At 40.5% G+C, this 15,612-nt stretch overlaps 1 non-coding gene across 1 annotated transcript; it reads left to right on the plus strand.

The window, feature by feature from the left end:
* Positions 1-5,474: 5,474 nt before the first annotated feature.
* On the plus strand, positions 5,475-5,582 carry LOC148581122 (small nucleolar RNA R71). Its single transcript, XR_015896818.1, has one exon. It is a non-coding gene; the product is annotated as a small nucleolar RNA R71 (small nucleolar RNA).
* Positions 5,583-15,612: the final 10,030 nt, after the last annotated feature.

Genomic DNA, 15,612 nt, shown 5'->3' on the forward strand with positions numbered 1-15,612 from the left:
ATACTTATGTAAATTATTGGTGAGAATTTCAGATAAGTGAATAGAGATGCTTTCGTTCCTCTGAACCTCTGCTTTCCTGCTATCTTCATCCAATCAGTCTTACTCCTTTCCATGGCTGGCTTTATGTAATGCATCACCATTGTCAAGGGCTACTTTCGGTCTTCTCTCGGGAAAATGATCCAAATGCCCTGTCACGGCATGGCTAATCGTCTGGAGGCATCACCCTTGTCAATGGTTATATCCTATCCTCTCAATGAAAATGGTCAACGCACCCTATCACGGCACGGCTATTCATCTGTCGGTTCTCGATCATGCTGGAATAGGATTTACTATCCTTTTGCGTCTGTCACTACGCCTAGCAATCACGAGTTTGAAGCTCGTCACAGTCATTCAGTCATTGAATCCTACTCGGAATACCACAGACAAGGTTTAGACTTTTCGGATTCTCTTGAATGCCGCCATCATTCTAGCTTACACCACGAAGATTCCGATTAAGAGATCTAAGAGATACTCATTCAATCTAATGTAGAACGGAAGTGGTTGTCAGGCACGCGTTCATAGGGAATGATGATGATTGTCACGTTCATCACATTCAGGTTGAAGTGCGAATGAATATCTTAGAAGCGAAATAAGATGAATTGAATAGAAAACAGTAGTACTTTGCATTAATCTTTGAGGAACAGCAGAGCTCTACACCTTAATCTATGGAGTGTAGAAACTCTACCGTTAAAAATACATAAGTGAATGGAGTTCATTGGTCTCGGCCCCAGAGGGGAATCGGAGTAACCAAGACTGCAAATACAATGATAAAAAGTTCTATTTATAATAAACTAGCTACTAGGGTTTACAGAAGTAAGTAATTGATGCATAAATCCACTTCCGGGGCCCACTTGGTGTGTGCTTGGGCTGAGCTTGAAGTCTACATGTGGAGAGGTCATTCTTGGAGTTGAACGCCAGTTTTGGTGCCAGTTTGGGCGTTGAACTCCACTTTGCAACTTGTTTCTGGCGCTGGATGCCAGAATTGGGCAGAGAGCTGGCGTTGAACGCCAGTTTGCGTCATTTAAACTTGGGCAAACTATAGACTATTATATATTTCTGGAAAGCCCTGGATGTCTAATTTCTAACGCAATTGAAAGCGCGCCATTTCGAGTTCTGTAGCTCAAGAAAATCCACTTTGAGTGCAGGGAGGACAGAATCCAACAGCATCAGCAGTCCTTCTTCAACCTCTGAATCTGATTTTTGCTCAAGTCCCTCAATTTCAGCCAGAAAATACCTGAAATCACATAAAAACACACAAACTCATAGTAAAGTCCAGAAATGTGAATTTAACATAAAAACTAATGAAAACATCCCTAAAAATAACTAGATTCTACTCAAAACATACTAAAAACAATGTCAAAAAGCGTATAAATTATCCGCTCATCACAACACCAAACTTAAATTGTTGCTTGTTCCCAAGCAAATGAAAATCAAATAGGATAAAAAGAAGAGAATATACTATAAATTCCAAACTATCAATGAAACATAGCTTCAATCATATGAGCGGGACTTATAGCTTTTTGCCTCTTGAATAGTTTTGGCATCTCACTTTATCCATTGAAGTTCAGAATGATTGGCATCTATAGGAACTCAGAGTTCAGATAGTGTTATTGATTCTCCTAGTTCAGTATGATGATTCTTGAACACAGCTATTTTATGAGTCTTGGCCGTGGCCCTAAGCACTTTGTTTTCCAGTATTACCACCGGATACATAAATGCCACAGACACATAATTGGGTGAACCTTTTCAGATTGTGACTCAGCTTTGCTAAAGTCCCCAATTAGAGGTGTCCAGGGTTCTTAAGCACACTCTTTTTTTTGCCTTGGACCTTGACTTTAACCGCTCAGTCTCAAGTTTTCACTTGACACCTACACGCCACAAGCACATGGTTAGGGACAGCTCGGTTTAGCCGCTTAGGCCAGGATTTTATTCCTTTAGGCCCTCCTATCCACTGATGCTCAAAGCCTTGGGATCCTTTTTATTTGCCCTTGCCTTTTGGTTTTAAGGGTTACTGGCTTTTTGCTCTTGCCTCTTGGTTTTAAGAGCTTTTGCTTTTTCTGCTTGCTTTTTCTTTTTTTCTTTCTATATATATATATATATATATATTTTTTTTTTTTCGCTCCTTTTTTTTTCTGCAAGCTTTGTTCTTTGCTGCTTTTTCTTGCTTCAAGAATCATTTTTATGATTTTTCAGATTATCAAATAACATGTCTCCTTGTCATCATTCTTTCAAGAGCCAACATATTTAACATTCTTAAACAACAACTTCAAAATATATATGCACTGTTCAAGCATTCATTCAGAAAACAAGAAGCATTGTCACTACATCAATATAATTAAACTAAGTTCAAGGATAAATTCGAAACTCATGTACTTCTTGTTCTTTTGAATTAAAACATTTTTCATTTAAGAGAGGTGATGGATTCATAGGACATTCATAACTTTAAGACATAGTTACTAATTACTAATGATCATGTAATGATGACACAAACATAGATAAGCACATAACATAGAAAACGAAAAACAGAAGAAAGAAGAACAAGGAATGAATCCACCTTAGTGATGGTGGCGCTTCCTTCTTGAGGAACCAATGATGTCCTTGAGCTCTTCTATGTCTTTTCCTTGTCTTTGTTGCTCCTCCCTCATTGCTTTTTGATCTTCTCTTATTTCATGAAGGATGATGGAGTGCTCTTGATGTTCCACCCTTAGTTGTCCCATATTGGAACTCAATTCTCCTAGGGAGGTGTTGATTTGCTCCCAATAGTTTTGTGGAGGAAAATGCATTTGAGGCATCTCCGGGATCTCATGGTGATGAGCTTCATACACCTCTTGAGCTCCATGAATGGGCTCTCTTGCTTGCTCCATCTTTTTCTTAGTGATGGGCTTTTGAGATGAATCTTTCCATCTCCCATGGCTCAGAGGTGGAAGCATTTGTCTTCTCTTTCCTCTTTCTTGAGGTTTCTCTGGCCTTAGGTGCCATTAATGGTAATGGAAAAATAAAAAGCTTATGCTTTTACCACACCAAACATAGAATATTGCTCGCCCTCGAGTAAGAGAAGAAAGAATAAATGAAGAAGGAGAAGAGATGGAGGAGATAGAGGGATGTTTGTATGGATGTGAGTGGTGAATGGGAAACAGAAAGGATGTCCATGAATGGAGGGAGAGAGAGAGGGTGAGGTGGGTGGGGATCCTGTGAGGTCCACAGATCCTGAGATGATCCTGTGGGGTCCACAGATCCTGAGATGATCCTGTGGGGTCCACAGATCCTGAGATGTTCAAGGATTTACAACCTTGCACCAAATTAGGCATGTAAAAAGCCCTTGCACACAACTCTGGGTGTTCAGCGCCAGGTTGGTGCCCATTTTGGGCGTTCAACGCCCATTTGTTGCCCATTTCTGGCGTTGAACGCCAGAACCATGCTTGTTCTGGGCGTTCAGCGCCAGCTCCTCTCCAGGGTGCAATTCTGGCGTTCAGCGCCCAGATGACACTGCCCAATTTGGGCGTTCAGCGCCAGAACCATGCTCTGTTCTGGCGTTGAACGCCAGACAGATGCTCCTCCAGGGTGTGATTTTTCTTCTGCTGTTTTTGATTCCGTTTTTAATTTTTTTTGTTTATTTTGGACTCCACATGATAATGAACCTATAAAGACATATAACTAAGAAAAATATAGTTAGATAAATAAAAATTGGGTTGCCTCCCAACAAGCGCTTCTTTAATGTCAATAGCTTGACAGTGGGCTCTCATGGAGCCTCACAGATGTTCAGAGCATTGTTGAAACTCCCCAACACCAAACTTAGAGTTTGGATATGGGAGTTCAACACCAAACTTAGAGTTTGGTTGTGGCCTCCCAACACCAAACTTAGAGTTTGACTGTGGGGGCTTTGTTTGACTCTGCTTTGAGAGAAGCTTCTTCTGCTTCCTCTCCATGGATGCAGAGAGAGATCCTTGAGATGTAAACACAAGGTTGTCCTTATTTAATTGAAGGATCAATTCTCCTCTGTCCACATCAATCACAGCTCTTGCTGTGGCTAGGAAAGGTCTTCCTAGGATGATGGATTCATCCTCTTCCTTTCCAGTATCCAGGACTATGAAATCAGCAGGGATGTAAAGGCCTTCAACCTTTACTAACACGTCCTCTACTTGTCCATAAGCCTGTTTTCTTGAATTGTCTGCCATCTCTAATGAGATTTTAGCAGCTTGCACCCCATAGATTCCCAGTTTCTCTATTACAGAGAGGGGCATGAGGTTTATCCCTGAACCAAGGTCACACAGAGCCTTAAAGATCATGGTGCCTATGGTACAAGGTATTATGAACTTTCCAGGATCCTGTCTCTTTTGAGGCAATGTCAGTTGATCCAGATCACTTAGTTCATTGGTGAACAAGGGAGGTTCATCTTCCCAAGTATCAATGCCAGATAATTTGGCATTCAGCTTCATGATTGCACCAAGAAACTTGGCAGCTTGCTCTTCAGTAACATCCTCATTCTCTTCAGAAGAGGAATACTCATCAGAGCTCATGAATGGCATAAGGAGGTTCAATGGAATCTCTATGGTCTCTAGATGAGCCTCAGAGTCCTTTGGTTCCTCAGAGGGAAGCTCATTATTAATCACTGGACGTCCCAGGAGGTCTTTCTCCTTGGGATTCACGTCTTCTCTTTCCCTTACAGGTTCGGCCATGGTGCTTATGTCAATGGCCTTGCACTCTCCTTTTGGATTCTCTTCTGTATTGCTTGGGAGAGTACTAGGAGGGATTTCAGTGATCCATTTACTCAGCTGGCCCACTTGTGCTTCCAAATTTCTAATGGAGGACCTTGTTTCATTCATGAAACTCACAGTGGCCTTAGATAGATCAGAGACTAAATTTGCTAAGCTAGATAGATTCTGCTCAGAATTCTCTGTCTGTTGCTGAGTAGATGATGGAAAAGGCTTGCTATTGCTAAACCTATTTCTTCCACCATTATTAAAGCCTTGTTGAGGCTTTTGATCCTTCCATGAGAGATTTGGATGATTTCTCCATGATGAGTTATAGGTGTTTCCATAAGGTTCACCTAAGTAATTCACCTCTGCTATTGCAGGGTTCTCAGAATCATAAGCTTCTTCTGCATAAGAAGCCTCTTGAGTACTGTTAGATGCAACTTGCATTCCATTCAGACTCTGGGAAATCATATTGACTTGCTGAGTCAATATTTTGTTCTGAGCCAATATGGCATTCAGAGTATCAACTTCAAGAACTCCCTTCTTCATAGGCATCCCATTACTCACAAGATTCCTCTCAGAAGTGTACATGAACTGGTTATTAGCAACCATGTCAATGAGTTCTTGAGCTTCTGCAGGTGTTTTCTTTAGGTGAATGGATCCACCTGCAAAAGTATCTAATGACATCTTTGATAGCTCAGATAAACCATCATAGAATATATCCAGGATGGTCCATTCTGAAAGCATGTCAGAAGGACACTTTTTGGTCAACTGTTTGTATCTTTTCCAAGCTTCATAGAGGGATTCACCATCTTTTTGTTTGAAGGTTTGAACATCCACTCTAAGCTTGCTTAGCTTTTGAGGAGGAAAGAACTTGGCTAAGAAAGCCGTGACCAGCTTATCCCAAGAGTTCAGGCTGTCTTTAGGTTGAGAGTCCAACCATATTCTAGCTCTGTCTCTTACAGCAAAAGGGAAAAGCATGAGCTTGTAGACTTCAGGATCTACTCCATTAGTCTTAACAGTATCACAGATCTACAAGAATTCAGTTAAGAACTGAAAAGGATCTTCAGATGGAAGTCCATGAAACTTGCAGTTCTGCTGCATCAGAGAAACTAGCTGAGGTTTTAGCTCAAAATTGTTTGCTCCAATGGTAGGAATGGAGATGCTTCTTCCATGTAAATTGGAATTTGGTGCAGTAAAGTCACCAAGCATTCTCCTTGCATTGTTGTTGGGTTCGGCTGCCATCTCCTTTACTTGTTCGAAATTTTCAATAAGGTTGTCTCTGGATTGTCGTAATTTAGCTTCTCTTAGTTTCCTCTTCAGAGTCATTTCAGGTTCTGGATCAGCTTCAACAAGAATGCCTTTTTCTTTGTCCCTGCTCATAAGAAAGAGAAGAGAAAAAGAAAAGAAGAGGAATCCTCTATGTCACAGTAAAGAGGTTCCTTATTGTTAGTAGAAGAAGAAAAAGGAATAGGGGTGAAGAAGAATGAAGAATCCAAACACAAGGATAATGATAGGAGCAGTGATGTGAGATGAAGAGAAGTGTTAGTAGATGAACAAATAAATAGAATAAGATGAGAGAGGGAGAATTTAGAAAATGATTTTTGAAAAAGAGTTAGTGATTTTCGAAAATAGTTTTTTTTTTTTTTTTTGAAAAAGGTTAGTAGTTTTTCGAAAATTAAAAAAAAATCAAAATAATTAGTTAATTAAAAAGAATTTTTGAAAAAGAGGAAGATATTTTCGAAAATTAGAGAGAGAGAGTTAGTTAGGTGGTTTTGAAAAAGGTAAGAAATAAACAAAAAGTTAGTTAGTTAGTTGAAACAAATTTTGGAAAGATAAGAAGTTAGGAAGTTAGAAAAGATATTTTGAAATCAAATTTTTGAAAAAGATAAGATAAGAAGATATTTTTGAAAACATATGATTGAAATTAGTTTTGAGAAAGATTTGATTTTTTAAAATCACAATTAGTGACTTTATTCACAAGAAATCACAAGATATGATTCTAGAACTTAAAGTTTGAATCTTTCTTAACAAGCAAGTAACAAACTTGAAATTTTTGAATCAAAACATTAATTGATGATGTTATTTTCGAAAATTATTATGTAAAATTAAGAAAAAGATTTTTGAAAAATATTTTTGGAATTTTCGAAAATAGCTAGGAAAAATGAAAAAGATTTGATTTTTGAAAGAGATTTTGAAAAAGATAAGATTTTTAAATTGAAAATTTGATTTGACTCATGAAAACAACTAGATTTTAAAAAAAATTTTGAAAAAGTCAAATCTAATTTTCGAATTTATGAGAGAGAAGAAGGGAAAGATATCTGTTTGATTTTTGAATTTTTAATGAAGAGAGAGAAAAACAAGAAAAATGATGCAATGCATGAAAGTTATGGATCAAAACAATGAATGCATGCAAGAATGCTATGAATGTCAAGATGAACACCAAGAACACTATGAAGATCATGATGATCATCAAGAACACATTTTTGAAAAATTTTTAATGCACAGAAAACATGCAAGACACCAAACTTAGAATTCTTTAATGCTTAGACACTAAGAATTCAATAATGCATATGAAAAACAAGAAAATACACAAAACAAGCAAATGCAAAGATCAAACAAGAAGACTTACCAAGAACAACTTGAAGATCATGAAGAACACCATGAATGCATGAAATTTTCGAAAAAAATGCAAGATGCACATGCAATTGACACCAAACTTATAACATAATACAAGACTCAAACAAGAAACACAAAAAAATATTTTTTTGATTTTTATGATTTTCTAATTTTTTTGTATTTTTTTTTCGAAAATTATTTGAAAAAGAAAAATAAGGATTTCAAAATCTTTAATATGAATTCCAGGAATCTTGTACTCTTTAGTCTAAAGCTCCAATCTGAGGGTTAGACATGGCTTAATAGCCAGTCAAGCTTTAGAATGGATTTACATCCATTGAGGTGATTAGTTGAAGACCAATCCCAAAGGAGTTTGGGTATGGCTTTTCAGCCAGATAGGATTCAACATGTTACCATGAAACTCTAGAATTCATTCTTGAAAGTTTTGAAGCGATAGAATAATTTATTTTTGAAAACATTATTTTTATTATTTTTTTTCCTTCGAAAACAAAAGAAAAATTTTTGAAAGATTTTTGAAAAATTTTTGAAAACAAAACAAAAAGAAAATTACCTAATCTGAGCAACAGGATGAACCGTCAGTTGTCCAAACTCGAACAATCCCCGGCAACGGCGCCAAAAACTTGGTGCGCAGAAATTGTGATTACACTTTGATTATGTAAAATTCATCGCTCTTTCTTTCCCTGGTAATGGCGCCAAAAACATGATGCCAATACCATGGTTCACAACTTCGCACAACTAACCAGCAAGTGCACTGGGTCGTCCAAGTAATACCTTACGTGAGTAAGGGTCGAATCCCACAGAGATTGTTGGTATGAAGCAAGCTATGATCACCTTGTAAATCTCAGTCAGGGGGATATAAAATAGTAATGGGGTTTTCGAAAATAATTAATAAAATAGGGATAGAAATACTTATGTAAATTATTGGTGAGAATTTCAGATAAGTGAATAGAGATGCTTTCGTTCCTCTGAACCTCTGCTTTCCTGCTATCTTCATCCAATCAGTCTTACTCCTTTCCATGGCTGGCTTTATGTAATGCATCACCATTGTCAAGGGCTACTTTCGGTCTTCTCTCGGGAAAATGATCCAAATGCCCTGTCACGGCATGGCTAATCGTCTGGAGGCATCACCCTTGTCAATGGTTATATCCTATCCTCTCAATGAAAATGGTCAACGCACCCTATCACGGCACGGCTATTCATCTGTCGGTTCTCGATCATGCTGGAATAGGATTTACTATCCTTTTGCGTCTGTCACTACGCCTAGCAATCACGAGTTTGAAGCTTGTCACAGTCATTCAGTCATTGAATCCTACTCGGAATACCACAGACAAGGTTTAGACTTTCCGGATTCTCTTGAATGCCGCCATCATTCTAGCTTACACCACGAAGATTCCGATTAAGAGATCTAAGAGATACTCATTCAATCTAATGTAGAACGGAAGTGGTTGTCAGGCACGCGTTCATAGGGAATGATGATGATTGTCACGTTCATCACATTCAGGTTGAAGTGCGAATGAATATCTTAGAAGCGAAATAAGATGAATTGAATAGAAAACAGTAGTACTTTGCATTAATCTTTGAGGAACAGCAGAGCTCTACACCTTAATCTATGGAGTGTAGAAACTCTACCGTTAAAAATACATAAGTGAATGGAGTTCATTGGTCTCGACCCCAGAGGGGAATCGGAGTAACCAAGACTGCAAATACAATGATAAAAAGTTCTATTTATAATAAACTAGCTACTAGGGTTTACAGAAGTAAGTAATTGATGCATAAATCCACTTCCGGGGCCCACTTGGTGTGTGCTTGGGCTGAGCTTGAAGTCTACACGTGGAGAGGTCATTCTTGGAGTTGAACGCCAGTTTTGGTGCCAGTTTAGGCGTTGAACTCCACTTTGCAACTTGTTTCTGGCGCTGGATGCCAGAATTGGGCAGAGAACTGGCGTTGAACGCCAGTTTGCATCGTCTAAACTTAGGCAAAGTATGGACTATTATATATTTATGGAAAGCCCTGGATGTCTACTTTCCAACACAATTGGAAGCGTGCCATTTCGAGTTCTTTAGCTCCAGAAAATCCACTTTGAATGCAGGAAGGTCAGAATCCAACAGCATCAGCAGTCCTTCTTCAACCTCTGAATCTGATTTTTGCTCAAGTCCCTCAATTTCAGCCAGAAAATACCTGAAATCATAGAAAAACACACAAACTCATAGTAAAGTCTAGAAATGTGAATTTAACATAAAAAATAATGAAAACATCCCTAAAAGTAACTAGATTCTACTCAAAACATACTAAAAACAATGTCAAAAGCGTATAAATTATCCGCTCATCAGGGCTCTGTCTCGATCCACTTTGTAAAGTAGTCTACGCCTACTATGAGGAATTTAACTTGTCCTGATCCCTGGGGGAAGGGGCCGAGAAGATCGAGGCCCCATTTTGCAAACGGCCAAGGCGAAGTTACGCTGATGAGCTCTTCTGGCGGGCCGATGTGAGAATTGGCATGTTTCTGACATAGTGGACATGTCTTTACAAATTTTGTAGCTTCTTTCTGTAGAGTTGGCCAATAAAACCCCGCACGGAGTACTTTTTTGGCGAGAGCCCGTGCTTCGAGATGATTGCCACAAATGCCATCGTGTACTTCTTCCAGCACCTCCTTTGTGTTGGAGGTCGGCACGCATTTTAGTAATGGTATTGAGATCCCTCTTTTGTACAGGATGCTGTTTATGATGGTGTAGTACTGTGCCTCCCTTTTTAACCTCTTTGCCTCCTTTTCTTCTGCGGGGAGTGTTCCTGCTTTGAGGTAGTTGATTATGGTGGTCATCCATCCTTGGTCTTGATTTGTTATGGCCAGGACTTTTCCCTCTTCCGAGATTGATGGGTTCTGTAGTATTTCCTGGAAGAGGCTTCTATTGTTGCCCCCTGGTTTGGTGTTGGCTAGCTTCGAGAGTGCGTCAGCTCGGGCATTTTATTCGCGGGGTATGTGGCAGATCTTATATTCCCCGAGTTGTCCGAGCTGTTCCTTGGTTTTGTCTAAATATTTTTTCATGATAGGGTCCTTGGCTTGATAGCACCCTGTTATCTGTGAGGTGACTACTTATGAATCACTGTAAATGTTAAGTTTTTGAGCTCCAACTTCTTTAGCCAGCTTCAAACCAGCTAATAATGCTTCATATTCCGCCTGGTTGTTCGAGGCCGGGAACCTGAACTTGAGGGAGAGCTCCACTTGAGTTCCCTGATTGCTTTCTATTATCACGCCTGCGCCGCTTCAAGTTTTATTTGAAGAGCCGTCCACATAGAGATTCCATTCTGTGGGGGTTTCCAGAGCATCTGTGAATTCTGCAATGAAGTCGGCCAGATACTGCGATTTGATGGCCGTCCGAGGTTCGTATTGGAGGTCAAACTCTGATAACTCTACTACCCATTGTAAAATTCTGCCTGCTAAATCTATTTTCTGCAGTATTCCTTTTATGGGCTGGCTGGTTCGAACCTTAATGGTGTGAGCCTGGAAGTACGGGCGAAGTCGTCGAGATGTTAGAATGAGAGCATAGGCAAACTTTTCTATCTTCTGGTAGTTCAGCTCGGATCCCTGTAGCGCTTTGCTAATGAAGTAGATGGGTAGTTGCCCACTTTTGTCTTCTCTGACTAGTGTTGAGGCTATTACCCGGCTTCCTACTGCGAGATATAATATGAGCGGTTCTCCTTCTCGCGGTCGAGATAAGATCGACAGCCGTCCTAAGAATTCTTTGAAGTCTTTGAAGGCTTGTTCACATTCTGTCGTCCATTCGAACTGCTTTTCCTTCCTTAGAGTAGCGTAGAAGGGGAGAGATCTTATCACTGCCCCTACTAAGAATCTGGATAGGGCGGCTAATCTCTCGTTAAGTTACTGCAGTTCTTTGACACAGGTGGGGCTCTTCATGTTGAGTATGGCTTGGCATTTATCCGGGTTTGCTTCAATTCCTCTTTGTGTGAGCATGAAACCTAAGAATTTGCCTACTTCTACTGCAAAGGTGCATTTTGCAGGATTGAGTCGCATGTCGTGCTTCCTTATAGTGTCAAACACTTAAGTCAGGTCGGATAATAATGTGTCTTCGCTTTGTGTTTTTATTAACATGTCGTCCACATAGACTTCCATGATTTTTCCGATGTGGTCTGAGAAAACTTTGTTCATCAGCCTTTGATAAGTAGCACCTGCGTTCTTGAGACTGAAAGGCATCACGATGTAGCAGTAATTTGCTCTCGGCATTAAAAACGAGGTCTTTTCTTGATCTGGTGGATACATGGGGATTTGGTTGTATCCCGAGTATGCGTCCATAAATGAGAGGTATCTATATCCGAAAGAAGCATCTACCAGAGCGTCGATACTTGGGAGTGGGTAAGGATCTTTTGGGCAGGCTTTGTTGAGATCAGTGTAATCAGTACACATTCGCTACTTCCCATTTGATTTTTCTCACCAAGACGACGTTGGCTAGTCCTGCCTCCAGTAATGCCTGTACCTGCTCTTCCACAGCTTGGGATCGCTCCGCTCCAAGTTTTCTTCGTCTCTGCTGCACTGGCCGAGATCCTGGATAGACCGCCAACTTGTGGCACATTAGCTTAGGGTCTATTCCTGGCATGTCTGCGGCCTTCCATGCGAAGAGATCAACATTATCTCGTAAGAGTTGTATCAATAATTCTTTTAAGTCTTCTTTTAGAATCATGCCGATATTAGTTGTCTTATCCGAGGTGTCTCCGATCTGAATCTTCTCTGTCTCACCTTCTGGCTGTGGACGGAGTTCTTCTCGTCGCTGAACTCTGCCAAGTTCAATTGTATGAAACTCTTCTCCTCTGCCTCTGAGGTTTAGACTTTCGTTATAACAGCGGCGTGCCATCTTTTGATCTGCTTTTATCATGGCTATCCCTTCTATAGTTGGGAATTTCATGCATAGATGTGGAGTCGAGACTATTGCGCCGAGTTGATTGAGTGTTGTCCGACCTATTAGGGCATTATAGGCTGAACTTACATCGACCACAATGTAGTCTATCTTGAGGGTCCTGGATTGGTTTCCTTTTCCGAAGGTTGTGTGTAGCGATACGTATCCTAGTGGTTGTACCGGGGTATCTCCTAGTCCGAACAGATTGTTCGGGTATGCTCTGAGCTCTTTTTCGTCTAAGCCGAGTTTATCGAAGGTTGTCTTGAATAAGATGTCGGCAGAACTCCCTTGGTCTACTAATGTGCGGTGTAGATTAGCGTTTGCCAGTATGATAGTGATGACCATGGGATTGTCGTGTCCCGAGATGATGCCGGATGCGTCCTCTTTAGTGAATGTTATCGCAGGGATGTTGGGTGCTTCCTCCTTTCCCTCGACATGATATACTTCTTTGAGATATCTTTTGTGGGATGATTTGGAGATCCCACCTCCTGCGAATCCGCCATGTATCATGTGGACGTGTCTTTCTGGTGTCCGAGGCGATCGCTCAGCTCGTCCGTCATCTTCGTCCCTTCGTCTCTTTCTTTGGTCATCATCTCGGGCGGCCAGAAATTGATCTAATCTTCCTTCTCTCACCAATTTTTCTATGATATTTTTTAAGTCGAAGCACTCGGTGGAGTGCCCTCGAACTCGGTGGTATTCGCAATATTCCTTCCGGTTTCCTCCTCCTCTTTTGCCTTTGAGTGGCCGTGCTGGGGGAATTTTCTCCGTATGGTAGACTTCTTTGTATACGTCAACCAGGGATACCCTGAGAGGAGTGTAATTATGATATTTTTTTATTTTCTCCCCTTGTCGATCTTCTTTCCTTTTGGATTCCTTGTCCTTGTCTCGATAGGGGGCCCCAAATTTTGAGGTTTCTCCCAGCCGAGCGTTCTCTTCCATGTTGATGTATTTTTCTGCTCGCTCCTGTACTTCGTCTAAGGAGGTAGGGTACTTCTTTGATATAGATTGGCTAAAAGGTCCTTCCCGTAGGCCATTGATGAGTCCCATGATGGCGGCCTCTGTTGGTAAACTTTGTATGTCCATGCATGTTTTGTTGAATCTTTCCATGTAGTTGCGGAGGCTCTCCCGATCTCCTTGCTTGATCCCTAGTAAACTGGGGGCGTGCTTGGCCTTATCCTTCTGGATAGAGAATCTGGCCAGGAACTTTTTGGCCAGGTCGTCAAAGTTTGGGATGGACTTTGGAGGTAAGTTGTCGAACCATCTGATTGCTGTCTTCGTGAGAGTTGTTGGAAAAACTTTGCAGCGAACGGCGTCTGAGGCGTCGGTGAGGTACATTCTGCTTCTGAAATTGTTGAGATGATGGTTGGGATCTGTGGTTCCGTTGTACAAAATCATATCTGGGAGTTTGAAGTCTTTTGGAATTTTGGTTTTCATGATTTCCCTGGTGAATGGATCTTGTTCTTTGCGTGAATTTTTCCTCAGGAGTAGTCCGAGGAGTTTTCGATTTGAGATCGGCTTCTAACTGCTGTAGTTTTTCTTCTAATTCTCGACGTTGCCGTACCTCTCTTTGTAGGTCCTTTTCGATCTCTCCTTGTTGTTAGGTTTCTTTCTCAGGTTGTTTCAAGCGATCTTGAAGTGCTTCTGTTGCTCTTGGATTTGATGAATTTTTGCCTCCGTTGGGTTCCGGGGTATCTTTCAGTGTGGTGTCCGCGTTTTTGTGCGGCGTTCTGTTTTCTAGATCTGAGTCGTGGTCATTGTCATGGCCGTCCGCCATGGTGGTGGGATGACTTCCAGGTCCCCGGCAATGGTGCCAATGTTCCGAGGGTTACCTGAAACTGGAGGTCGGTCTCGGATGAGATCTTTGGTACAGGTCGGAGACGGCATGTCCGGTTGGCTGGTGGCAGCCGGAGTTGTCGTGTCCGACTTGTTGGACTTGCCACACTGCTGATCCTTGACCACCGGAGGGTGGGGGGTACCTGCAAGAGACTCCGATGCTTAAGTTAGCACGGGTATTAAGCAGGTTTATCGTAGAATCAGAGTATGAGTTATACCTGGATGCTCCAGTGTATTTTTAGTAGTGTGAGCTGACCTTTCTGATAAGATAAGTTAGTTATCTTATCTTATCTTATCTTATTTTGGGTGAAGTCAGCTTATCTTCAAGGGAACCGCCTTTATCTCTATAGGCTTGGATTGCCTTTGGATTTAGGTCATGTTCCTCTATTTTGGGCCCTTTATTGGGTTTTCCTGTCGATTTGGCCGAGCTCTTTAGAAAAGGTCGGGTAGTCTGACCTGAAGAGGTCGGTCGCTTTGTCGCCAATCATCCCGGGTCGGGTAGCTCGACCCAGGGTATGAACAGATGCTATTTAAGCCAAGGATTGAAGGGGAATTAACATACTTTCACACATTAGTTTAGTTTAGTTTAATTTTTAGAGGGAAAGTTAGTTTTAGAGAGAGAAGCTCTCACTTCTCTCTAGGATTAGGAATTAAGATTAGGATTAGTTCTTAGATCTAGGTTTCAATTCATGCCTTCTTCTACTTTTGATTCTCAATTCTTGTTGTTACATTCATCTTCCTCTATTCTTTTGTTGTAATCTCTTCTATTTTGTTTCCATGCTTTGTTGTAGATCTACTTTGGTTCCTTCTCTTCTCTTTCAATTCAATTAGAAGTAATTCATAATAATTGTGTTCCTTTTGATTATTGTTATTGATTTCTTACAATAATTGTTGTTAGATTTCATTTTTGTTATCCATTTACTATGCTTTTCTTTAGTGCCTTCCAAGTGTTTGATGAAATGCTTGGTTGGATTTTAGTGTAGATTTTGTTCTTCTTGGCCTAGGTGGAGTACTTAGTAACGCTTGAGCTAGCCAATTCCTTTGTTGATTGATAATTAGAAGTTGCCAATTGACTTGGATACCACTAAAGCTAGTCTTTTTCTTGGGAGTTGGCTAGGACTTGTGGAATCAAGTTGATTCATCCACTTGACTTTCCTCCATGGTTAGAGGTTAACTAAGTGGTAGCAATGGATAATTGTGGTCACAATTGAGGAGGATAACTAGGATAGGACTTCTAGTTCTCATTCCTTGTCAAGAGCTTTTCTAGTTGTTAGTTTATTTTTATTGCCATTTACATTTCATGTCTAATATCTCAAAAACCCCAAACATAGCTCATAACCAATAACAAGAACACTTTATTGCAATTCCTAGGGAGAACGACCCGAGGTTCAATACTTCGGTTTATAAATTTAGGGGTTTGTACTTGTGACAAACAATTTTTTTTGTATGAAAGGATTATTGATAGGTTTAGAAACTATACTTGCAACAAAAGTTCATTTGTG

The sequence above is a fragment of the Arachis ipaensis genome, chromosome B10, assembly GCF_059453495.1.
Source record: "Arachis ipaensis isolate K30076 ecotype BB chromosome B10, ASM5945349v1, whole genome shotgun sequence".
In the NCBI taxonomy this organism is placed as follows: Eukaryota; Viridiplantae; Streptophyta; class Magnoliopsida; order Fabales; family Fabaceae; genus Arachis; species Arachis ipaensis.